A 22,050-nucleotide genomic window follows, 5' to 3' on the forward strand; every position below is an offset into this window, starting at 1 on the left:
TTTCTCCACTGCCTTTGCATTGTAACCAAACAATGACACCTCTTCTAGTTTTGTGATGTTGCCAGATTTCTTGTATGATGCTGAACCTAAGGGCTGACTTCTCATATTGTTGTACAAGTTTTCACAAACACAGGACAGTCATTATTTGAACTCATCAAGAGTCATGACTTTTTTGTTACGAGATGATGATGATGATAATGATGATGATGATGATACACAGCTTCCAAAGTCACTTACAAACCCCAAAGATTACGATTCCACTCAGACAGTCTTACAAATAATCTTTTATTTATTTTTTTAACTTGAAGGCATGTAAAATCTATAAGACTTCCTCTGGCATTTTACCAACTTTCCAATTAAAACCACAATTACATTTCCTCTCTGTTTCCAGGCTCTGAAAACTGCATGTAGGGAAAACATTCCCTGAATAAAATGATAACTTGTATTGTGAGAATCTCATACAACAAGATGACTATCTGGAAGGCAACATTTGATAACTAACGTTGTTGATTATCATAAACACTGGATAAACAACATGTCCTATATCATAAAATATTTTGGATATCTACTCATGATAAATCCAACACTGTTTTGACCATGTTGAAAATGTAACCATATAAAGATAAGCTGAGAGTGTAAAGAAACAAGTTGGTTTGAAAACAAGTACCAACAACTACATGTAGTGTAGTAGTGTAGTAGTGTAGTAGTGTAGTAGTGTAGTAGTGTAGTAGTGTTGTTGTTGTGGTGGTGGTGGTGGTGGTGGTGGTGGTGGTGGTGGTGGTGATGATGATGATGATGATGATGATGATGATGATGATGATGATGATGATGATGATGATGATGATGATGATGATGATGATGATGATAATGATGAAGATGATGATGATGATGATGATGATGATGATGATGAAGATGGTGGTGGTGGTGGTAGTGGTGATGATAAAAATGATGGTGATGATGATGATGATGATGATGATGATGATGATGATGATGATGATGATGATGATGATGATGATGATGATGATGATGAAGAAGATGGTGATGGTGGTGGTGGTGGTGATAAAAATGATGATGATGATGATGATGATGATGATGATGTTAATAATAATAAAAACAACAACGATGGTGGTGGTGCTGATGTTGCTCTTGGTGGTCAGATTGGTGGTGGTAGTCATAAAACCAGTAGTAGTAAAATGGTGGTAGTGATAGTGGTGAAGATGACAGTAGTGATGGTGATACTGCTGGTGGTAGTGGTAATCATGTTACAGATGGTATGGGTGCTAGGAACAGTAGCTGGTGATAGTGGTTATACTAGATCATAGATGTAACAGCATTATCCATAACAGCAGTAGTAAAATTTGTAACTGTTACAGTCACATTATACTGTGACTTTCAGAATAGAGTTGTGATGGTGGTAGTGATGGTGGTTGTACTAGTAGTGGTGGTGGTGACAGTAATTGTGGTGGTTGTAGTAGATGCAATAGTAGTATTTGTAACTGCATTATCAATCACGCTATACAGAAACTGTGACATACTGAAAACACGACTGGTGGTAGTACTAGTGGTGATAGTAATTATGATTTATATGGCGATGGTTGTACAAGCTGTAACAGCATCAGCGACAGTGACAGCAGCCGTTCCCAGTCACATTACACTGTGACTTTGACATACTCAAACACGGCTGATTAGGCTGGCCTTATCATGACAGGAGATGATCACATATATCCTGTGTATATCTTGAAGACAATTACCGGTACAAGGGTCACTTGAAGAAAATGAGAACTGACAAGGTACTGATGATGTGAATTACTCTCACTATACTACACCAACACCATCTATCACCAACTCATTATTTTTATTTTTATTGTGTAATTGTGCTCTGGAGAGTTCTCATGGAACTGACAGGAATATTTCCTGTTAATTTTGTTCCATATCATATGAACTATTATTTATGCTACCACAGTGGTAGAATATTTTTCGGTTAATTTTGTTTCATATGAAATATTACAATTGTTATTCGCAGCCTTCTATAGTAACATATTTTTCTATTAATTTTGTTTCAGATGGAAAATTTCATCTTTATCTTAGTAATTATCACATATATTAAAATGAAGTGAGTGCTAGCAACAAATTATGGCAAACTAAACAGATGATCTCACATAATTTTGGTGCATGCCAAGAAACTGTCTTTGAGTTGATATTACGACTGACGCTACAAAATACACAAGTGTAAATGACTACATTTACTTGTACGTGGGAACAAGTCATTTTTTCATCTGCATCAAAAATTGTTACAGAAAAACATTCAGATATGAATGTGTCCTTTTGAAGATTTCATGAATGTTATGGTTACAACATTAACAGAAGGAAGATAATGTCTGAGGAAAATGTACAGCATTATCAACAAGAATATGAGCCTCCCCTCTCGGTACGATACCCTGTGTACCATATTATTGCCAGTCTATTAGCTGTGTCGCTTCACTATTTTTCATAATTTAAATATTGTAAGAGGACTTTCTCTTCCCAACCAATCAGACATCAGTCAATCTTCATAATGAAGTTTGATTGGTCAGCATGAATTGGCTAAATCAATTGTTATATGCCAGGAATAATTGAGAAAAACAACACACTCAGAATAAATTTGATATTGTGTGTCAAAGGTCACAATTTAACCTTTGCACTGCACATGTGACAACACAATTTTTAGCACATAAAACTGTGTAATTTATTAGCAGCATTCCCGACGAATTAACCCTGTCTTTATATGAACTGCCAGTTCAGAACCTACCTCAGTTCAAAAACCCATACAATCTAGATTTCAATACCGACCACTCAAAGAATTGGAACTACATCAACAACTAGAGTATATCTCCAAAGTGTTTTCATTGAAATGAACAATACCAATGGGGCACAGATTGGATGCCTCTATCTTCGCGGCTGTTTACCCTAACATTTCAAGATAAATATACAGAGCCAGCACACATGGAGGTCTGATGTTACAGGATATCCTCCATACCGTTCATTTTTATATCCACTCTAAAATATGTGACTATAGAAATAGGCAGTATGCCAGATGGAAGATGAAAGAATGAAAAAAACAACAATGTTTATAGTTAAAAAGGCGATATCCCTATTAACAGCAGAATCATTGTTATACTTAATACTATACGTATGGTTAGTTTGGTTTATTGAATTTTATGAATAGCAGCAAAATTTAGCTACTTTTCTAGATTATTTATTTTTCCTTTAGCCAAGGAAAATATGAGCAACCTAAGAGCCTTTGTCACTACAAATCCTGGATGAGTGGCAACAAAGATTTGGTCACAAGCATTTTCAATTGAATATAGCAAAATATTAGGGAATAATGTATAATCATACCTGCGTTACCGTTAGTTATGAAAATTACGACAAGTACTGCTGTTTTCAACATTTTGATGCATATTTCACAACCCCAAAGAACCAATGACATAAACAATTACAGTTATGACATGGAATGACCAGGATAAAAATCCCATATTTTTGGTTGAGACTGTTCAACTTGGCCTGTGTGTAGTATAACAAAATATGGATAAATTCTAGTCAATGTAGTGACACATTAGGCCAACAGTTAAGAGATTAAAATTAATAATGTGTATTTTTAATCTTATAAGTAACCTTTTCAAAAGCAAACTAATTATCTTTATGGAAAGTCTTTTTTCTCATGTTTGATTTCATTGTGGTGAGTGCATGTCAATGTATAAATGCAAACAAATATATAATATCATAAGCCCACAATTAAAAGATTAATTAAGCTGTGTTCCGATTAGTTTTATCTCATAAAGAGTAACCTTTTAATAATAAACTTTTAATTTTTCCTGACTCAAGTTTTATTGTGGTCTGTCAAATTATATTAAAATTCTAGTAAACAAAGCAACCCACTCATAATAAGTCTACAATTAAAAGTTTAATTTATATATCAACTCACAGATAGTAATTTTTATAAAGTGAGCTCTTATTTTTTTATTTGAAGTCTTCTTGCCTTGTTTGCATTCATTCATTAACATATAGCACAAGTTGTTATTTTATCAATCTAGCGAAAAGTCCATGTAGCATTAGTGAGTGTTGACACAGTACATGGTAACTGTTTGGTCACTCCTGTGATAGTCCATTTGTACAAACACTGTAGGTGATTAGTATTATCATAAAGTAACTTGACAACTTCCACTACATAAATAAAAACCTGTCAATGCCAGCTACTGTTACAAGTGTGTTGTTCAACCCATAAACATATACAGTATACACCTTTTCACTATGAATACAATGGTTAGGCCTAAGAAAAAAAATTGTTTGGTTCCGGTTACCCAACCCCACCTAGTTTTTCACTGCCAATCCTGAACTTTTTTTTTCATATTCAAGAAAAAAATAATAAAGTCGCGAAAATTGTGGAGTCTCACCAGAAATAGTGGATGCAGAAACTGACATGAACTTAAAAAGACAATATAAAACTGGTCTTTCGATCAGTAATGGCTGTACATGTATCTGATGGGAAGAAACCAATAATACAGAGGCCATATGGAAAACAACAGAAAACACAACTACCTGAACTAGACACTCACACATGCAAAATAAAATAAAATAAATAAAAAATCTACCTACCCCACCTATTCTAAAATTGAGCGTAATTGGAACCACACAATTTTTTTTTGTCAGGCTTTATATAGGAAGTGGGGGGAAGTGACAAGAAAGAACTCTTCAGTTGAATATTTATAATGTACCTGCTTGTACAAACATATAGTCAATGTATATTGAACAACTGGACACAATAAACTATACAAGCACATACACATCTACAACAACAAATTTGATTCTAAAGAGGTGACCCAAGCAAAAGTTAACTCATAAAGACTACTAAATCAACACCACAACCTTCTTGGTTATCATTTTCCAATAGACAAGCATAAAAGGACAGACCACAACATGTACACTATCAAAACAAAATGTAGAGATAGAAACAGCAAATCATTGAGGTTTTATACCATGAACTAAATTAGCCAACATTATTCACAATATACATGTTTTTGTTACTGTGCTAGAAGGTGTCAGTACCCTGGCAAATGATTGGCTAGGGATCCAACATTCAGGTCTCCCTATACATGTATATATACATGGATAATATCTATGGAGTACAACCCTCAATGAATAGTTCGAGTTCAGCTCAGGCAGATTTCAAAAATTCAGTATATTCAGCAACATCAATAAAATACTGTTCTTTACATATATGTACATTACTTTTTGATGAGGCAGTGAAAGAAAAGGAAGGAAGGAGATGATGGCAGCCACATGTAAATAAAAACTGTTCTTTAATAGTGTTATCACTGGCTACTACTTTCCTAGGTCAGCTTCTGTTTGCATTACTAATACAAAATATAGTAACATTGTAAGTTCTATGCCCCACTTCACATGTTAGTAATTGCACTTATAAGGCCAAAAAAAAAAAAATGTCTGGTTCTGGTCAGCGCGCGCGTGCCCTGAATACCCCCGCGTCGATCCTTTTTTTTCCGATAATTTTTGCTTTCCCGTTCCTTATTTACAATTCCCCGTCGATCAACACTGTATGCAAGGCTAGCGGAAAAAATTTAACTCGTGTGATGGCGCACTTCTATTTGGTAACGGGTACCCTTTTCTTCTAGTACTGTTGCATACCCATAATCCCCCGTACGATATGTGTACGTAATATGTACGATGAGCGTGGTTGATGGGAATCACGGGAAATAGTGTGTTCACTGTGCTAGGTGGTAAACCGCTCACATGTTTCGAAAATGTCAGAAGTTTGAGTACGTCGTGAGCAATCGAAATGTTGATATCAATTCAGCTGACTTTCGAGGTGTTCTTAGTTCTGGTGATCGTTTCGTTCTGCCTTCTGAATACAAAGATTTTCCTGTAGCGTAAGCAGTTAGCTCTGGATGTATGCGCTACGATGTTCGACACGTCTTTCCATCTGCGATGAGTTGGAAAGACGTGTCAAACATCGTACTGTATACAGACTGCGTATCAGACTGATGATGGACGGTGCTCGAAAGAAAACACTGCCTCCTCTACGTCCGTTGGACAGACCTATTTCTCGTTATTTAACGTTGCAAGTTGCACAATGACATTATACAGTGGTTGCAAGGCAAGACTCATTATCTTGGATGGGATTATAACTGCAAATCGGGATTATAACTGCAAATCACTGGGCGATAAGATAAATTTGTAAATGTGACTAGTGATGCCCTGATGGATGATTGATCCGCATCGTATAAAACTTGCCATACAACAGTGCCAACTTCCAGAGTTGTATGACATCTTCCGAGAGCATGTAAAGTGTCAAAAATGTGTATTTACTAATTTGCCAAAAAAAAAAAAAAATTAGGAAAAAAAAAAAAAAACGCGCGTCGTCGCACCACTTTAGAAAGTTTACCCTGACCAGAACCAGATTTTTATTTTTTTTTGGCCTAACATGTCCACATGGCCTGCAATGTTGTAACATCTATGCCCTACTTGGCATGCTAGTGAATGCACTGACATGTCCACATGGCCTGCAATGTTGTAAGTTCTATGCCCTACTTGGCATGCTAATGAATGCACTTACAACATGTCCACATGGCCTAAATGTTGTAACATCTATGCCCTACTTGGCATGCTAGTGAATGTACTGACAACATGTCCACATGGCCTGTAATGTTGTGACATCTATGCCCTACTTGGCATGCTAGTGAATGCACTCACATGTCCACATGGTCTGTAATGTTGTAAGTCCTATGCCCTACTTGGCATGCTAGTGAATGCACTAACATGTCCACATGGTCTGTAATGTTGTAAGTTCTATGCCCTACTTGGCATGCTAGTGAATGCAGAGAACATCAAGACATGGCCTCCCTGGTGTTCAGTATGTCACCTCTCACTGACTATCAACATTGATCTGAGGAATCAAACCACATCTCAAATACCAGTAAATACACTCTGTATATGTTTCAGATGGTATCATGTGTTACAAGAAGAATTTTAATTAATTGTTCAACCTTCTCAGTGTGTGTACTATGGTCCAGGGAGGGCAGTTAATCGCCCTAGGTAAAATGTGGCCATGTTAAGGACTGATACTAATGAGCAGACTAAACACTTCTATTGTAGAGTAGGTAATATGTCACTAGATTCAAAGCTCTTATCACTTTTAGAAGTCACTGACACACACAATCCAGGTCAAAACGCTGAAGGACACATAATGTCCACATGTCCAGCGTTTTCCTTTTATACAAATAACTGTCTTCATTCAGTGTGTGGTGTGTCACAACTCAAGGATGATTGCAGTCATGTTGTTGTGGTACATTAACCACATGATCTAAGTATCTGGTGTGTCTAGAGGATATAAATACAAAGTAAGCATTACCTCAAGGTTACCTACACATTTTAGCCAAGGTCTCCTTCTTGTAGAATGTTCCTGATTTGATAAAGAACCATGATGAAGTGAAATGTAATACAGATGTCTGAACTATGTGTGTGCATGGCTCCCTATACATGTACAGTATATGTGTGTGAGTGGGTGTGTACCACATAGCCTCATTGGCATGCTAGTGAATGCACTGACATGTCTACATGGCCTGCAATGTTGTAGGTTATTTGCCCCACTTGCCATGCTGGTGAATGCACTTACAAAATCTCCATATGGCCTGCAATGTTGAAAGTTCTATACCCAACTAGACATGCTAGTTGTAGTAAATGCAAAGTTAATAAACACACTTTGTGTGTATGAGCATGAAGCTACATTTTGTATGGAGAGAACACAGTATGAACTTGCCATGTGAAAACCACAGAATGCCATGTGGAGAACACAGTATGCACTTGTACAAACATTCTTTGTGTGTGTATGAGCATGAAGCCATGTGGAGAACACAGTTTGAACTTGCCACATGAAGACCACAGTATGAAGCCATGTGGAGAACACAGTATAAGGCATGAAGACAACCTGAAATGAGGCCATGTGGCAAACATAGTATGAAGCAATGTGCAAAATATAGAATGAAGCCATGTATAAAGCCATGTGGGCAACACATTGTGAAGCCATCTGAAGTACACAGTATGAAGTCATGTGAAGAACATTGTATGAAGCCATGTGAAGTATACAGTATGAAGCCATGTGAAGTACACAGTATAAAGCAATGTGAAGTACGTACACAGTATGAAATCATGTGCAGTATACTGTATGAAGCCAAGCAATGAACACAATGAGAGTATGTGAAGGCCACACATCAGGCCATGTGAAGCCCACAGAATGAAGCCATGTGAAGAACGCAATAAGATCATGTGAAGCCCACAGAATGAAGCCATGTGAAGAACCCAATAAGATCAAGTGAAGACCACAGAATGAAGCCATGTGAGGAACCCAATAAGATCAAGTGAAGACCACAGAATGAAGCTATGTGAAGAACCCAATAAGATCAAGTGAAGACCACAGAATGAAGCCATGTGAAGAACCCATTAAGATCATGTGAAGACCACAGAATGAGGTCATGATGATGTGGAGTACAAATATACACAGAATGAGGCTATGTGAAGAACCCAGTATAAGATCATGTAAATACCACAGAATTAAGCCATGTGCAAAACAAAGAATGAGGCTACCATGTATGTGATGAACATAGAGTAACATGATATGAAAGAGTAGATGGAAGAACAATGCTATATGTGAATGAAAACAGTATGGGACCACTCTCAGTTGAAGGCAATAATTTGAAGTGGAATACCTATTACTCCAATTACTTGGAACAGGGATGTGTTTAACATGTATGTGTTGATAGGGGTATTAACAGGGTTTGAACATAACAGTAGAAGGAAGTAGCATGTGACAGTACTGTATGGAACTGTGACAAAACTAGCATGGCACCATACTTGTTCGAGGACAATATGGAAGCATAAGGAGCAAACTGGCCTTCATGAAATTCAAATGAGATTGTTTCCATTGATAACACAAAACAGTCGTATTGTTAGTAATTTTTATACACATTTGACTACCGTTATTTTGAAATGGTTCAAAAATTTGCGTAAATTCACCTAGACAACCTACACACGCAAATAAAGTCATACCAAAATATGATCACGAAATACAACATATAGACTCCTCAATTCTAATCTCATATTGACTGTTTCCAGATCACTGAGTAGGTTAATTATATGATTATCTCTTTGCTTAGTTTCTTATGAATAGCCAACAGTGTTGTGTGGTTTGAATGCTGCCAGGCACTACAGAAGTGACATACACATGTACAATCTAAATGTGACCGCAAATTAATCTAGTTAGGCTTCTTCTATCAGTTGATACATTTGATACAGAAAGGTCAGGAAAGGTAAGAGCTATGGTCTCTGAAGTGCCTTTTTTTTTGCACATTTACTCTATTTCTCTCTCATCAATTATCAACCACACAAAAATCTTCACAGTATTCCGAGTTGAATAAACATTGCTACAAACAAGTTAAGTTCCTTTCATTCTTTACTCCATCAGTTGACCATTCATGACAATAACAGTTGCATTTAAACGATAAATACACACAGGGTTGAATAAAAACGCAAATTAAAGTTTTCCTGCGGCATTTCCGTTCTGACTACACTAGGTCAAAGATCTCATCATTGATGACCCCTGACCTGTAGTCTATTCATGGTTACATGTTATTTGCAATGAGAAACCACAGCGTGTCTGAGAATAAAATCTACTCCACTGTCACACCTTTCCTGTACATGTACATGTAAATCACTTTGGGGCAGGTGGTCACATTTCTGGAATGATCGGACCTTGTTTATTTCAGGGTGGCTATACATAATATATCACTCCCTTGACACATGTGTCATTAGATCCACGCATGCATGTATTCCATAACAGGTGAATATCACAGCAAGGATTTGTCAGACTTAAAAGCACAGCTTAGACGCTATGATCACAACACAGAGTTACTACATATCTATGTTGTCTACTACTACTACTACTACATGTAAACATTTGCACAAAGTGCATATTTCATAAAATATGACTATCAAAAGAAGAAAATGAAACAATCTTAGTAATTAAAATATAAAGTTATATCATCTCCACATATATGTATTTCATATCGTGAATTTGGCAACAAGCATTTCCAAAAAGAAGAAAGACAAACAGGCTCAGTGATTAACCATACATTTTATCATCTGCACATGTATGTGATTCAAAATATTAGCACTATGTAGATTTCATAACATTTGTACATATATATATTTCATAAGGTGTATATTGCAACCAGTGTGCCCTCTAACAATAGCAAAATTTTGTTGTTGTGAGTCAAAATGAGAAAAACTGGGATTTCTTGTGAGTCATCCCATAGTAAGAGATTGGGGAACACCAAATGTTGGTGAGTCACTAGAAATTGTGTGTATCAGTGGCGCATCAAATAGGCTTAGAGGGCACACTGAAATTTGCAACAATCATTTTTCAAAGAAATGAAAACAGAACATACAGTCACTACTTGTACATTATCTGTATGTATTGAATTTCATATTTATAGTCGTATGGATTTCATAACATTTGCACAGGTATCAGTAAACAGTAATCATACAATGTATGTATACATGTATTTCACAACTAGCAAATATAACAACAAGCAAATTGGAAGAAACAAACTCATAAGGTAGGCTTAGCGATTAAAATATAAAGCCATAATTGCATCTTAATATATATCCATATCTTGTAAAATTTGTAGATGTACATATTTCATAACTGGTGAATATTGCAACAAACATATTGACAGAGATGAAGTCGTTGTGTTCACATAGTGATTAAACTTAAAGTTATTATACATCTGCATGCTTGTATTTCATGAAATTCGTATTTGACAATTGTCTGTATTTCATAAACTATGAATATGGTAACAAGTATTTTGACAGAGACAACTTGGGTTTTGAATGAAATTAAAACATAAAAGATATAATATCTCCATATGTACACCATACATATTTCAGAATATTTGTAGAAATGTGCATTTTATTCATAATTTATATAATAAATATAAGAACATATATTTCCCACAAGACAAATAAAACATGACACAATATTTCCTATGAGCTTAGCAATTATAAATACAAGTCTTCGTACAAGAAACAGACCTTTTTCTCCTCAAATACTTTACTTCTTTGTGACTGAGTGGTAACATTTGTGGTAACGAATAAATACGAGAAGAAAGTTTGTACCTGATAATATGGGGGTAGACACTTGAAAGGAGTTTCCATGTTTTACAAATATGGCCACAATTCAGTCAAATTTGCACATGTCACAAAACAAAGAGACGTGTATATATCCCATATGACATGTTACCTTTGTGCCAGGTTTGAAAGAAATCAGATATTGCATGGCTGAGAAATGAAGTACTATGTATGGACAGACGGACGCATTCACGGACAGAGCCCATTGTAATATAGTTCCTCCTTCAGGGGAATTAATAAAGTTACTACATCAAAGTCGAATGTCATTGAAATACATCTTACAGGATTTTGTTTAAGAAGTTTTTCCAAAGTTCAAAAACATCACTGTTATCCTAAGGACATAAACACACAATACATAATCCCATGGCATATCCAATTTCATTATGAAAACTCTGCATTATATATATAAAATTCCCCTGGCAATTTATCTAGAGTTCACGCAAATATTCTAAATGTTGGAGTGTTGTCTAATTATGATAATAAAATGTCATGATGTTGACGTAAATACTGTAGTCAAATATTTTTTGGTGCTAGATTTATTTAGTTGAATATGCACAAAAACATTTTTTATAGAAATAAGTTCTGCTATACTTTAGTATGAGTTGTCATATTTCTATTGTCAAATGTTGGGAAAGGTGTCAACAACAGTTGCATTGGAAATGGTGGGCTGACTCACTGGATGAGTGATTTACAAGGGTTAAATTTCCCCCTTGCACTGTCTACCAAATTGAAGTGTGCCTGACATGTCCTAAATTGCCATTCTGCCCAATTACTCATGTGTCAAAATAAATAAAAACTTCAGTACAAAAATATAAAATGTGCTCCATTTTGTATTAGATACAGTATAGGAGAATAAAGTCCAGGTAGCCCTGTGTACAGACTACTATACATTGTATCTAGGGTACCAAATTAATAGTAGTCCAGGGCACACAGACTACTAAACATTGTATCTAGACTACGCAGTAGTCCAGGACACATAGACTACTAAACATTGTATCTAGACTACTAAATTAGCAGTAGTTCAGGGCACATAGACTACTAAACATTGTATCTACACTACCAAATTAGCAGTAGTCCAGGACACATAGACTACTATCACTAAACAGTGTATCTAGACTACTAAATTAGCAGTAGTCCAGGGTACAGACTACTAAACATTGTGTCAAGACTACCAGATAAAAGCTAGTGGTCTATTATACCAAGGCAAATCAGTAGCAAACTCACTGAAACAGTTCACTCAGTTTAATCTGACTACCAAGTGTAGAAGTTAAATTTGAGCCCTGTAGCATGACAAGGAAATATTATTTCACATAATTTGTTTTTGTTTTCAGATAGAGTTGAACTAGTATTATTTCACTAGATATGAAGTATTGTCATTGAATGATAATTTGAATTTTACAGCCTCCATCACAACCTAACATATAGGTCAAATTTTATCGAAATGAATCACCTCATTTCCAATCAATTTTGTAACAAGCTTTGTGACTGGTTCATTCTCAGCTACAACCTTAGACGATGGATTACAAGGGCCAATCATGAAATGTGTTACAAAATAAATACATTATCGCTCACCAGACAGTCTATAGATTGGCAGTAGTGCTAAAGCTTATAAGAAGAGTTCCAATTGTGTACTACGCCAGTCTGGTGTCGGTGTAATCTGTCAGTTCGGTCTAAGAAAATGATTGATTGCATCAAAACGAGGGAATTACTTACCAGCTGAAATAGGGCAACATATTTTTTTCCCCCTATATTTGTAATTATATCAACATCATACATCATGTATATTTACTCTCTGATGACAGTATAGCAATTTTGCAATTTAATTGTTTAACATCCAACAAAAATTTTATTACATACAAATGTCTGTGTCTGATAGCTTCTTTCAATAAAAGCTTAACATATGGATGGCAGTATATGTCTTCATTTGTTTCTGTAAGTGTCTTTGCTGTTACACGTACATGTAGACAGCTCACAGAGGTGAAATACATTAACCTCTAACACTAGCCATATTACATACACTGTCATTCATTCCACTACCAGCACATTTATACCTTCTCTCTCCCAATTATAATAATCTTTTATTTTCATAATATTTACCTTATTTTTTTTGTTAAAACTATCTATTCTTTTATGATAACAGTCTTCAGAAATTTAAAAAAATGCTTTTTTGTTATTCTACATTCTCATTTTCTATTAGTCATTTTGTAACAAAACGGTTTTTCACATCCTACAAATATTTGAAATTTGACATGATTTTCGTATTTTTTTGTATGCATGTTCTAAGTCATTTTACGAAAACGGTTTTCTAGCTCTACAAATATCATTGTATAAATACTTCATTTATTTTTTGTTCAATATTATCCATACTTTCCAAGTTTGTATACATTTACTAATTTAATATTTACATTCACAAAAATTTTTACTCCCTACAAAAATACTAAGCAAAGATTTTACGTTCTCTTACTCTCAAATCAAATTTCAGAATACTCTTATCTTTGATCGATTTTTCAGTTTACTCACCTAAAACAGGCAAGGATACTCCCACTCTGTTCGAGGTCATACGACAAAGTTGTTGCTTGCCATATGATATTCATACTGTTATGATACAGTATAAATATACTGAGCAGGTACCAGGTACCATGAAACACCCCAACCAGCCACAACTAACTCAATTAAACTTGGATGGTGTCTGTGTATGTTCAATGAATATATACAAACATAATCCACACACCTCTAAAGACTGAACCATTTTTTTGTCATGTCATGTGAATGTTCAACTTAAGTCTGGACAGGTTCTCAGTTGACAAGAACAAAAGACTCACCTGTGAAAAAATCTCCTCTGTAACTTACATGTCTATACGTAACATATGCTTTGTTTGATAGACTGTATCCCAATTTACACGTATGTCCTTTTTGTACATATTACACACACCAAACTTTACGGGGAATATGCCAAGATTTTCAACTGAGGTGATTTACGTGTGCACAATAGTGTAGGTGTTTCAGTCACTCGGATATTGAGTGAGTCACAAGTCTTGTAAACTGAACTAAAGTAATTCATCCGTCTCTTTTCAAAGCAGTTGTTTTGATGGACAAGCTCCTAGTGCAATTTGAATCTCCTTTCATACAAAGACGGCCTCAAAACTAAGTAGGAGGGGGGGTCACTGAACTTACCTTTGATCTTGGTTCGGAGAAAGTTTTGTGTAATCTGTGAGGTATGCTGTGTAGTAAACATAAGCTAGTTTTTTGGCACTGTTCCATGCTATGCATGAAGGACAAGTCGTGTTCGATCTTGCTGGGAGAAACAAACAGGGTAGCTTTATAGTGGTACTTCAGCATTACAGAGGGAACTAATTTTGAACAGATACACAAGATCTCACATGACATGTTTATAATAACAGTTGTTTCTGCTAATATTATTATTATTAATATTGTACTTTACACCTTCATGGCATACACAAATGGCACATTTTGGAGACTTTTTTAAATATACAAGGTCTTCGACCACTAATTACGTCAACATATTTTCATATCAATACAGTCTGTTCGGTTGTTCTAAAAAAAAAAATGTAAAATTTTATGTGACACTTCCACTGGAAATAAACTTGAATTGATTATCGCTAAAAAAAATGGCACTGGATAAGATTACCTAGCTCTAGGCTTACTCTGTTTACAGGAAAAAATGTATTGAAAATGTAATCATTTTTGTAACAACTAAATATTTGGCCGCAGGAAACACCCTCCCACTGCCACGCCATTCCATTTACCTGTCTTTCTTTGATGGATGAATATACATGTACAGCCTACACATTTATGCAAGAGCCATACAATGTACGTGCATTGGATATGGTGGAGTGAGCACGGCAAGCTGAAACCCCTATTTGTCCCGAGAATGGACTAACCACTCAATAGGAAACAAATGGGAACTATTCTAAGATTCAAAACACGCGGCCAGAAAGGGTAAGTTTTAGAATTTGAGTGCTGCATGGCCTACTACACTGTAATATAAAGAATGTTGTGAAACCTCAACAAAACTGATGGTTTGTTTTTAGTTTTTAGTAAAGCTTTGTAGAGTAAAGTTGGTGTACAAGTAACAAAAACAACTTGTCACCTTCTTTGTGAAAACGCTGCATCATTTGTCAACAGATATGGTAGTACCACTCACCCAGCTTAATACACAACTACTCAAGTTCCATGGCAGTCATTCGATTTCACTGTATACCATCATTGACTTTTTCACCAGATAATCAAACCTGATTGTATTCAATGTTTTCACCTACATGTAAAACAAAGTTTCTAGACCCATATACATTATAAATAAACTTCAGTGAAATCAGGTGATACAAGTTTATTTTCATATGTTTGATATGGAGATTTTGTAAAACTGTGGGTATATTTCAACTTCACAATTTAACACCCCAACTTTTGGCAACATATTCGGCATTTTTAGCATTTTGTGATACTTTGTTGAATTAGTAAGTCCATAAATTCTAGGATTTTCACATGGTCTGTCTAGTAATTTGTGGACAGGATACTGCATTTTGCCCTACCTTTCCAGAAATGCCAGTTTTTCTAACATTGCGTTTCCATGTAGTAACTGTTACATGTTTGTACTTTGTTATTGACTAACTCTCCATCTTTCTCTAAAGTCTCGCTGCAGACAAATTTCAACTGCATGTGACCTTTGACCCCAATCACTATAGGTATCGACATATTTGCTACTGCTGCTACCTTGCAAGGGTTGTAGATGCTTTGCAACAAGTGAATACTAATACCCACATCCTGTGTCAGCCTGGGTACCACATCAGTTTCCAATTACAACTTTTCACTCCATCATTATTCATTATCACCACATGATTTAGAGATCACTTTCACTTGACATCATTTCAACAATATTCTACATAATGTAAAGTCGTGGGCTTTAGCTACTCAACAACTGTTTCAATACATAATTCACGGACATGGGATATATATATGATTTACAATTCATGAAAAACATCTGAGGTCCCTATTCTAAGGCCAGCCACTATCCAATTAAGTGAAGGGCATTTATTAATTGCTTTCATAATACCCTATCTATTGTTCTGTTTGTTGTAGTTTTTCACTTTCATTTTATAAACCTAATTTCCATTTAATCTCAGAAGACCCATATGGAGGTACTTTCATTGACTGCAGTGCACCAAGTGTGAACGCAGTCCCCAATGGACTTACACGACTGGCCTAGGAAATGCTGTTTGGGTTTTGGGTCATAAATTGACAACTCCTCAATACGAATTGCAATTGTCAAAGAAGTGTATTTCCGCTATAGGCATAAAGCATGTTACCGTAAAGTGTTTTGTAGCCTAGGGGGCTTAGCAAAATCTGTGCAGTCAAATCTTAAATCTTAACCTCTCTGTTGATTACATTCACTAAACTGCCTAATAAATAAGTGTCTGAAATCAACTTTAGTCCAAGATACACACACCATAAAACTATCAAATAGACTATTAAAATACCAAATAGACTGACATACAATATACCAAGCCTAAAGCGGTACTGAAGGGTAGTTCAATCTATTGTGCTCACAATTTATTCCAAGCTTTGATTGACAAAGCACTTATAAAAACTTTAACTACATTAACATCGTGAATAATTAATAACAATTTTAAATTATTTAGTAAATGATCACATAATTATTTTTGAATTTTGATAGAGTATATATTTAATGAAGTTAGCAACAGAGCCAAGCGTCCAAAAGGGACACGGTCGATTTATTGACAAGTACACACTCCCAGGTACACTGTATAGTATAGTAAGACAACACTCCTCTTGTTCCTTTCTGACAGCTTTCTGCTCTTCCTTGCATAACTACAACAAAACATGTCTAAGCCTGTATTATACCTTTCTCTGTGTTTCCTTGTTGATCATTTCACACAATGTTTTTGTTATACAGTTGTTAATTGGTGTATACAAAATCCCCGGGCTTTTATAGTCACTGATTCCTATTTTAATATATTTTGTGAAAATCTAATAAATGTCCATGAGACTAAAAATCATACCAGTTTTCTCTGTATCTTTTGAAAAGAAACTTCTCAACTTTCTAGACACAGTCACATGACAGTTAAAATAGATTAGAAAGTGCACAATCACATAAAATGAATAATTCTTACCTCCAGTCAGATTTTGCTGCTGTAGTGTAGAAAGTTATGGAACAAGTGTGAATGTGTGTGTGCACTTCCTGAGTCATGTGAGGTCATTGCAGCCTACCAATCAGGTGTCAGTTTTAGAGTCAGGTGGGCGGAGCTGTGCCCCATTAGTGTTTCTAATTTAAAACACATTTTAATCACCATGTTAAATCAAGTGAAAGAGGTTTGATTAGCACACAGACATGTTTGTATACAAGCCATTCATTTCCAAGTCTACTTGTTCCATTGATTACCATAGTCAATTAACAGTACTCGATGCCAAGCTGTGCTGTGTGTATTTTGTTTCAGCCCTATGACTTTCAGTCAATGGCATCATCAAAGATAGCAGTATATTTGTATCAGATTTGCGTTCCCACCTGATCAGTCTGCACATACTACTATTCAGGACAAACATTACAGTGTTTATGTTAGAGATTAAACCCTGTCTGGAGCATTTGTGGTAGAGGAAAACTGCATTTTGTAAATTACAACCTTAGAACATTCTATGGTCTACATATTATTTCTACCCTTATGTGCAGTCTGGATAAATGAAGTCCTGGGTCAAATATATATTCTTCTGTGATACAATTGTATTTCAAAGACAGAAAAGAATTTGAAATGAAATATTTTTCAGGTGTACACAAATTGAACATAGTGTCCCGATACAACATAGAAATGTCACAAGTTATATACCTCAGATGATGCTGATCAAATGTTGGATTTGTTTTCAAACAATTTTAGTGAGTGTAAATTTTCATTTGTCATTTGTATGTGATCTCATGATACCATACTTCATTCAATTTGTACAGCAACATCTGTCATTTCAGCCATATAAACAAGTCACAGACGCATACTACGCCAATGAATTTGCATGTATCCAAACAAAACTGTACTAAGATATCACAGGACAGCATTTTTATTACATTGCCATCCCTAGAATTCAAAGATAATGAAGACAACAAGATTGAGGCATTTTAAAGTTATTTTTATCCCTATATTTTTATTTTGTTTTGCTGTGTTGATGCAACCTTTGCCAGGTGTTACTAAGCTCTACCATCCCGTAATACTCACATATGCTACCTTTCTGTGTCAGTATGTTATATGTGCTGAACATTGTTAGCCTTTTCATCAAAGTAGGGGGTACATATTTCATCGTTGTATTCAATTATGTAGCTATAAATACACAGATTTTGTTCAAAATGCATGATAATTACAGCGAATAATAAATGGACTATTTTTTTTCATTGCTAGCTGCAGTCAGAAATACAGAGTATTTGTGTTTTGAAAACAGCACCCCCTTCATACAAAGTCACTCTTATTGAAAAGCAAGCCATATCACTACACACTTCCCTGAATAGCATATTTACTTCGCAAAACGGTTTTCTAAAAATAGCACCAGCACACTGCGTTTCATGTCTGATGTTAACACTGACAATATGTATTTAAATTTGGACATGGAATTACTGTATACAATAATCTATTCCATCTTAGCCCTGTCATTATGAATCACACATCACTGCGAGGCAAAAATTATGATGGTTCTATTAATATTCATGACTGCATACAATACACTGACATGGTGGAGAGGCAGACAGACACACTCCTGTTTCTGTTTTCAACGACCGCGTCTCAGGTCACTTATATGTAGCTGTGAAATAAACATGCTATCAAATGTCACTTTTTCTCCCAGGCCCATTTGCCACACATGATATAAACAGCCTTAACAGACCACAAATTTTTTAAATATCATTTCTATAAATACCATCATATACGAGCGACATTTGACAGAAATTTACGACATTCAACCATTTTTAGATTTCTATTCACTTCATATTCATATTCCTCTACGATTACATATTTGTAGAAAATGTGCTGTTGAGCTGTACAGACTAGTGTTGTATATTTATCATTGGTTAAATTTTAATGCATATTAAAGGTTTACCTTTATCCCATACATGGACTTAAAACCTAACCTAAAATGTCCTTATGTATCTTTGCATTATGTCGTCTCCACCAGTTATAGCACTGCGAAAACAAAACAGTGTATTGCCCTTTTAAAAATTATATGAAACTTTCACGAAATCATCATCTATGCGTATATAACATTAATGATTGATTTGTTATTATTTAGATAATTGTACATATTATATAAGTGGTCCACCTCTTGCATGTGCTCAATAAATATTACTCTTTTTTTTTTTTGTACTGGCAGCATGCCCATTTACAATACTAGTATTAATAGTAAATTGCAAAGCACACAATATTGTGTAGGAGACTTCATTTGGGATTGGTGAGTAGCAGACCCATCATTATTTCGGTGACTGACTCCACTATTGTGAGCATGTTGTAATGTATTAATGGATATGAAGTACAAATTATGCCATCTGCCAGCAGTATGGTTTTTCATGTATTTCATCCATAAATAAAGAGCCCAACAGCCCCCATCACGGCATATGCACCCCACAGTGTACAGTGATTGTACACATGAATATTTGATGAGAAGGCCAGTGATCAACATGTCTGCCTGATGCGACTAATACATTGTAATCCATCAAGGCTTTGAAGTGGGGAATGGAATCGGTTTACACTGTAGACAGTCTTTCTTTCCCAACCACAGAACTCTCCTTAGCACAACAACAGACAACATTTGTGCTATGGGCCCCCTACAGAACGTGATATTACAACATCTTTCAAGCTGCCGAGATAATACGCTACTTTCCATGACGTCACAATATACAAATGACACCTCAACACTGGAGACCTCTTATTATGACAGAAATATGAATTATTGCACATATATAACATTTCAATTTAAAATAACAGTTGAAAATAATTTCTACTACTCATGCACCATATGGAATATGATAATTATTTGAATTCTTACAAGTATATATAATGTACACTTTTAAACATTTTGACAGACTATTTCAAACATTATTTTAGAATATGATATCACTTTTGATTTGTATTATCCAAAATAACACATATTATGATTATAAATATCATTATGATCCTGGGTCTCAGCATAATATCCAAATGATTGTCACTAATTATATATAACACGAACATCACACGTCATTATCGAGTAGTGTTCAAAACATAATCACCAACCTGATGTAAAATAAAGCCCTTCAGATCATCTTTCCTTCACACTCCTGTGATAAATGAGCAGAGAAGTACTTGTCTACTTGTATGTTTACTGGTAAACTCAAGTTGTGGTGAGGTGGAATTTTTAGGTCAAGGTCAAAGTAACAGTATCAAGTCTACCTGTATTTTTCAGCTAACTAAAACTGTTATAATTGATGGGCCCTAGAGCATTCCATAACTGTCTTACAGTAATAGTCTACTCATTTACCTCATCAAAAAATACGCCTCCTTTCTCTCCCAACCACTGTACCAGTAGAAAGATATTTATATTGTTGGCCTGCTATTCTGTATCTGTCTATCATATCAACACACATACAGGGTCACTCTGTACAGCAAACACAATACATCTGACCCAACCAGGACCTCTAGTTTTATTAGCTGAATTTTTTGATTAAAATAGTGGCAACACACGACACATTGATCCGTTTTCTGTCACCACTTACCTAATCACATGGAACAGCTAGCACCATGGTTGGGCCATCATTTCAATATTTTTTTTATGAGGGTTGGAACGTCATTGGAGATGTCATTACATTTTTATGATTATATCAGTGGACCTGTTATTACAATAACCATGTTTGTTCTAATCACTTTGCCAGCCCTGTCTGCTTCTAAATAAATAACAAAGTTTCCACTACTACAACTAATAATAATAGTAAAGTATTATGATCTGTTGCTAGACTTTATACACAAAATGATGACACATCATGCAGGTAATACCCTTTAATTCTAGCAGTATGTTATTTTATTATGTAAATAACAGATTAAAATGTGTTTGCGACTGCTTTCATTTTGTTCAAGCAACTGAAAGCAGAATTACTGACGCTGTTTAACTGTTCATTTTTTTTCTGTTTATTATTATCATGTCCCCATTTCCAGTACAATACTACTGACATTTCTGTTGTTTTCATTGGCGTACTTCAAATAATCTTAATGACTGCAAATATTGACCTTTTTTTTAAATTTTAAAAGGAATTAATGTCAATTCCACTGTTTGTTAAATAATTTAGCACCATAACACATAAATAAATGTTGATGTGATTAAAAACAAAAATATATACAAACATGAAAATATAGTGAATGAATTCTAAGTCCAATTACACAGCAGTGAAAATATGACCAGCAACACTTTTTTCAGGGGGGGGGGGGGGGGGGGGGGGGTTCTATCTCTTATATATGAAGTATACTATTGTACCAAACAGAATGGTGTCTGACTTGCATGAGTAGCTGACAGCCTACAGGCATTACTACATGTGGTATTTTATTGAAAATTGATAACAGTAATTGTGATGTTGCATGTAAATTTGACGTTCGTGTCATTTTACAACTGATGAGAAACACAGATTATAAAACAGAAAAAATCCCCACATGAAATCAGCACTAATTATTTCGGTAGAAAAGACAAACTGCAGTCCTTATATAGTAAAAACGCCTCCAGTTACCATGGTAACGTAACCCGGTTACATAGAATCATACATTTATAATTTTCTGGTGTTTTTTT

General features: G+C 35.2%; 1 protein-coding gene across 4 annotated transcripts in view; it reads right to left on the bottom strand.

The window, feature by feature from the left end:
• LOC144443861 (uncharacterized) overlaps positions 1–22,050 on the bottom strand; it is a 120,893-nt gene that overhangs the window by 89,934 nt on the left and 8,909 nt on the right. The window lies entirely within an intron of this gene.

The sequence above is a fragment of the Glandiceps talaboti genome, chromosome 12, assembly GCF_964340395.1.
Source record: "Glandiceps talaboti chromosome 12, keGlaTala1.1, whole genome shotgun sequence".
Lineage (NCBI taxonomy): Eukaryota > Metazoa > Hemichordata > Enteropneusta > Spengelidae > Glandiceps > Glandiceps talaboti.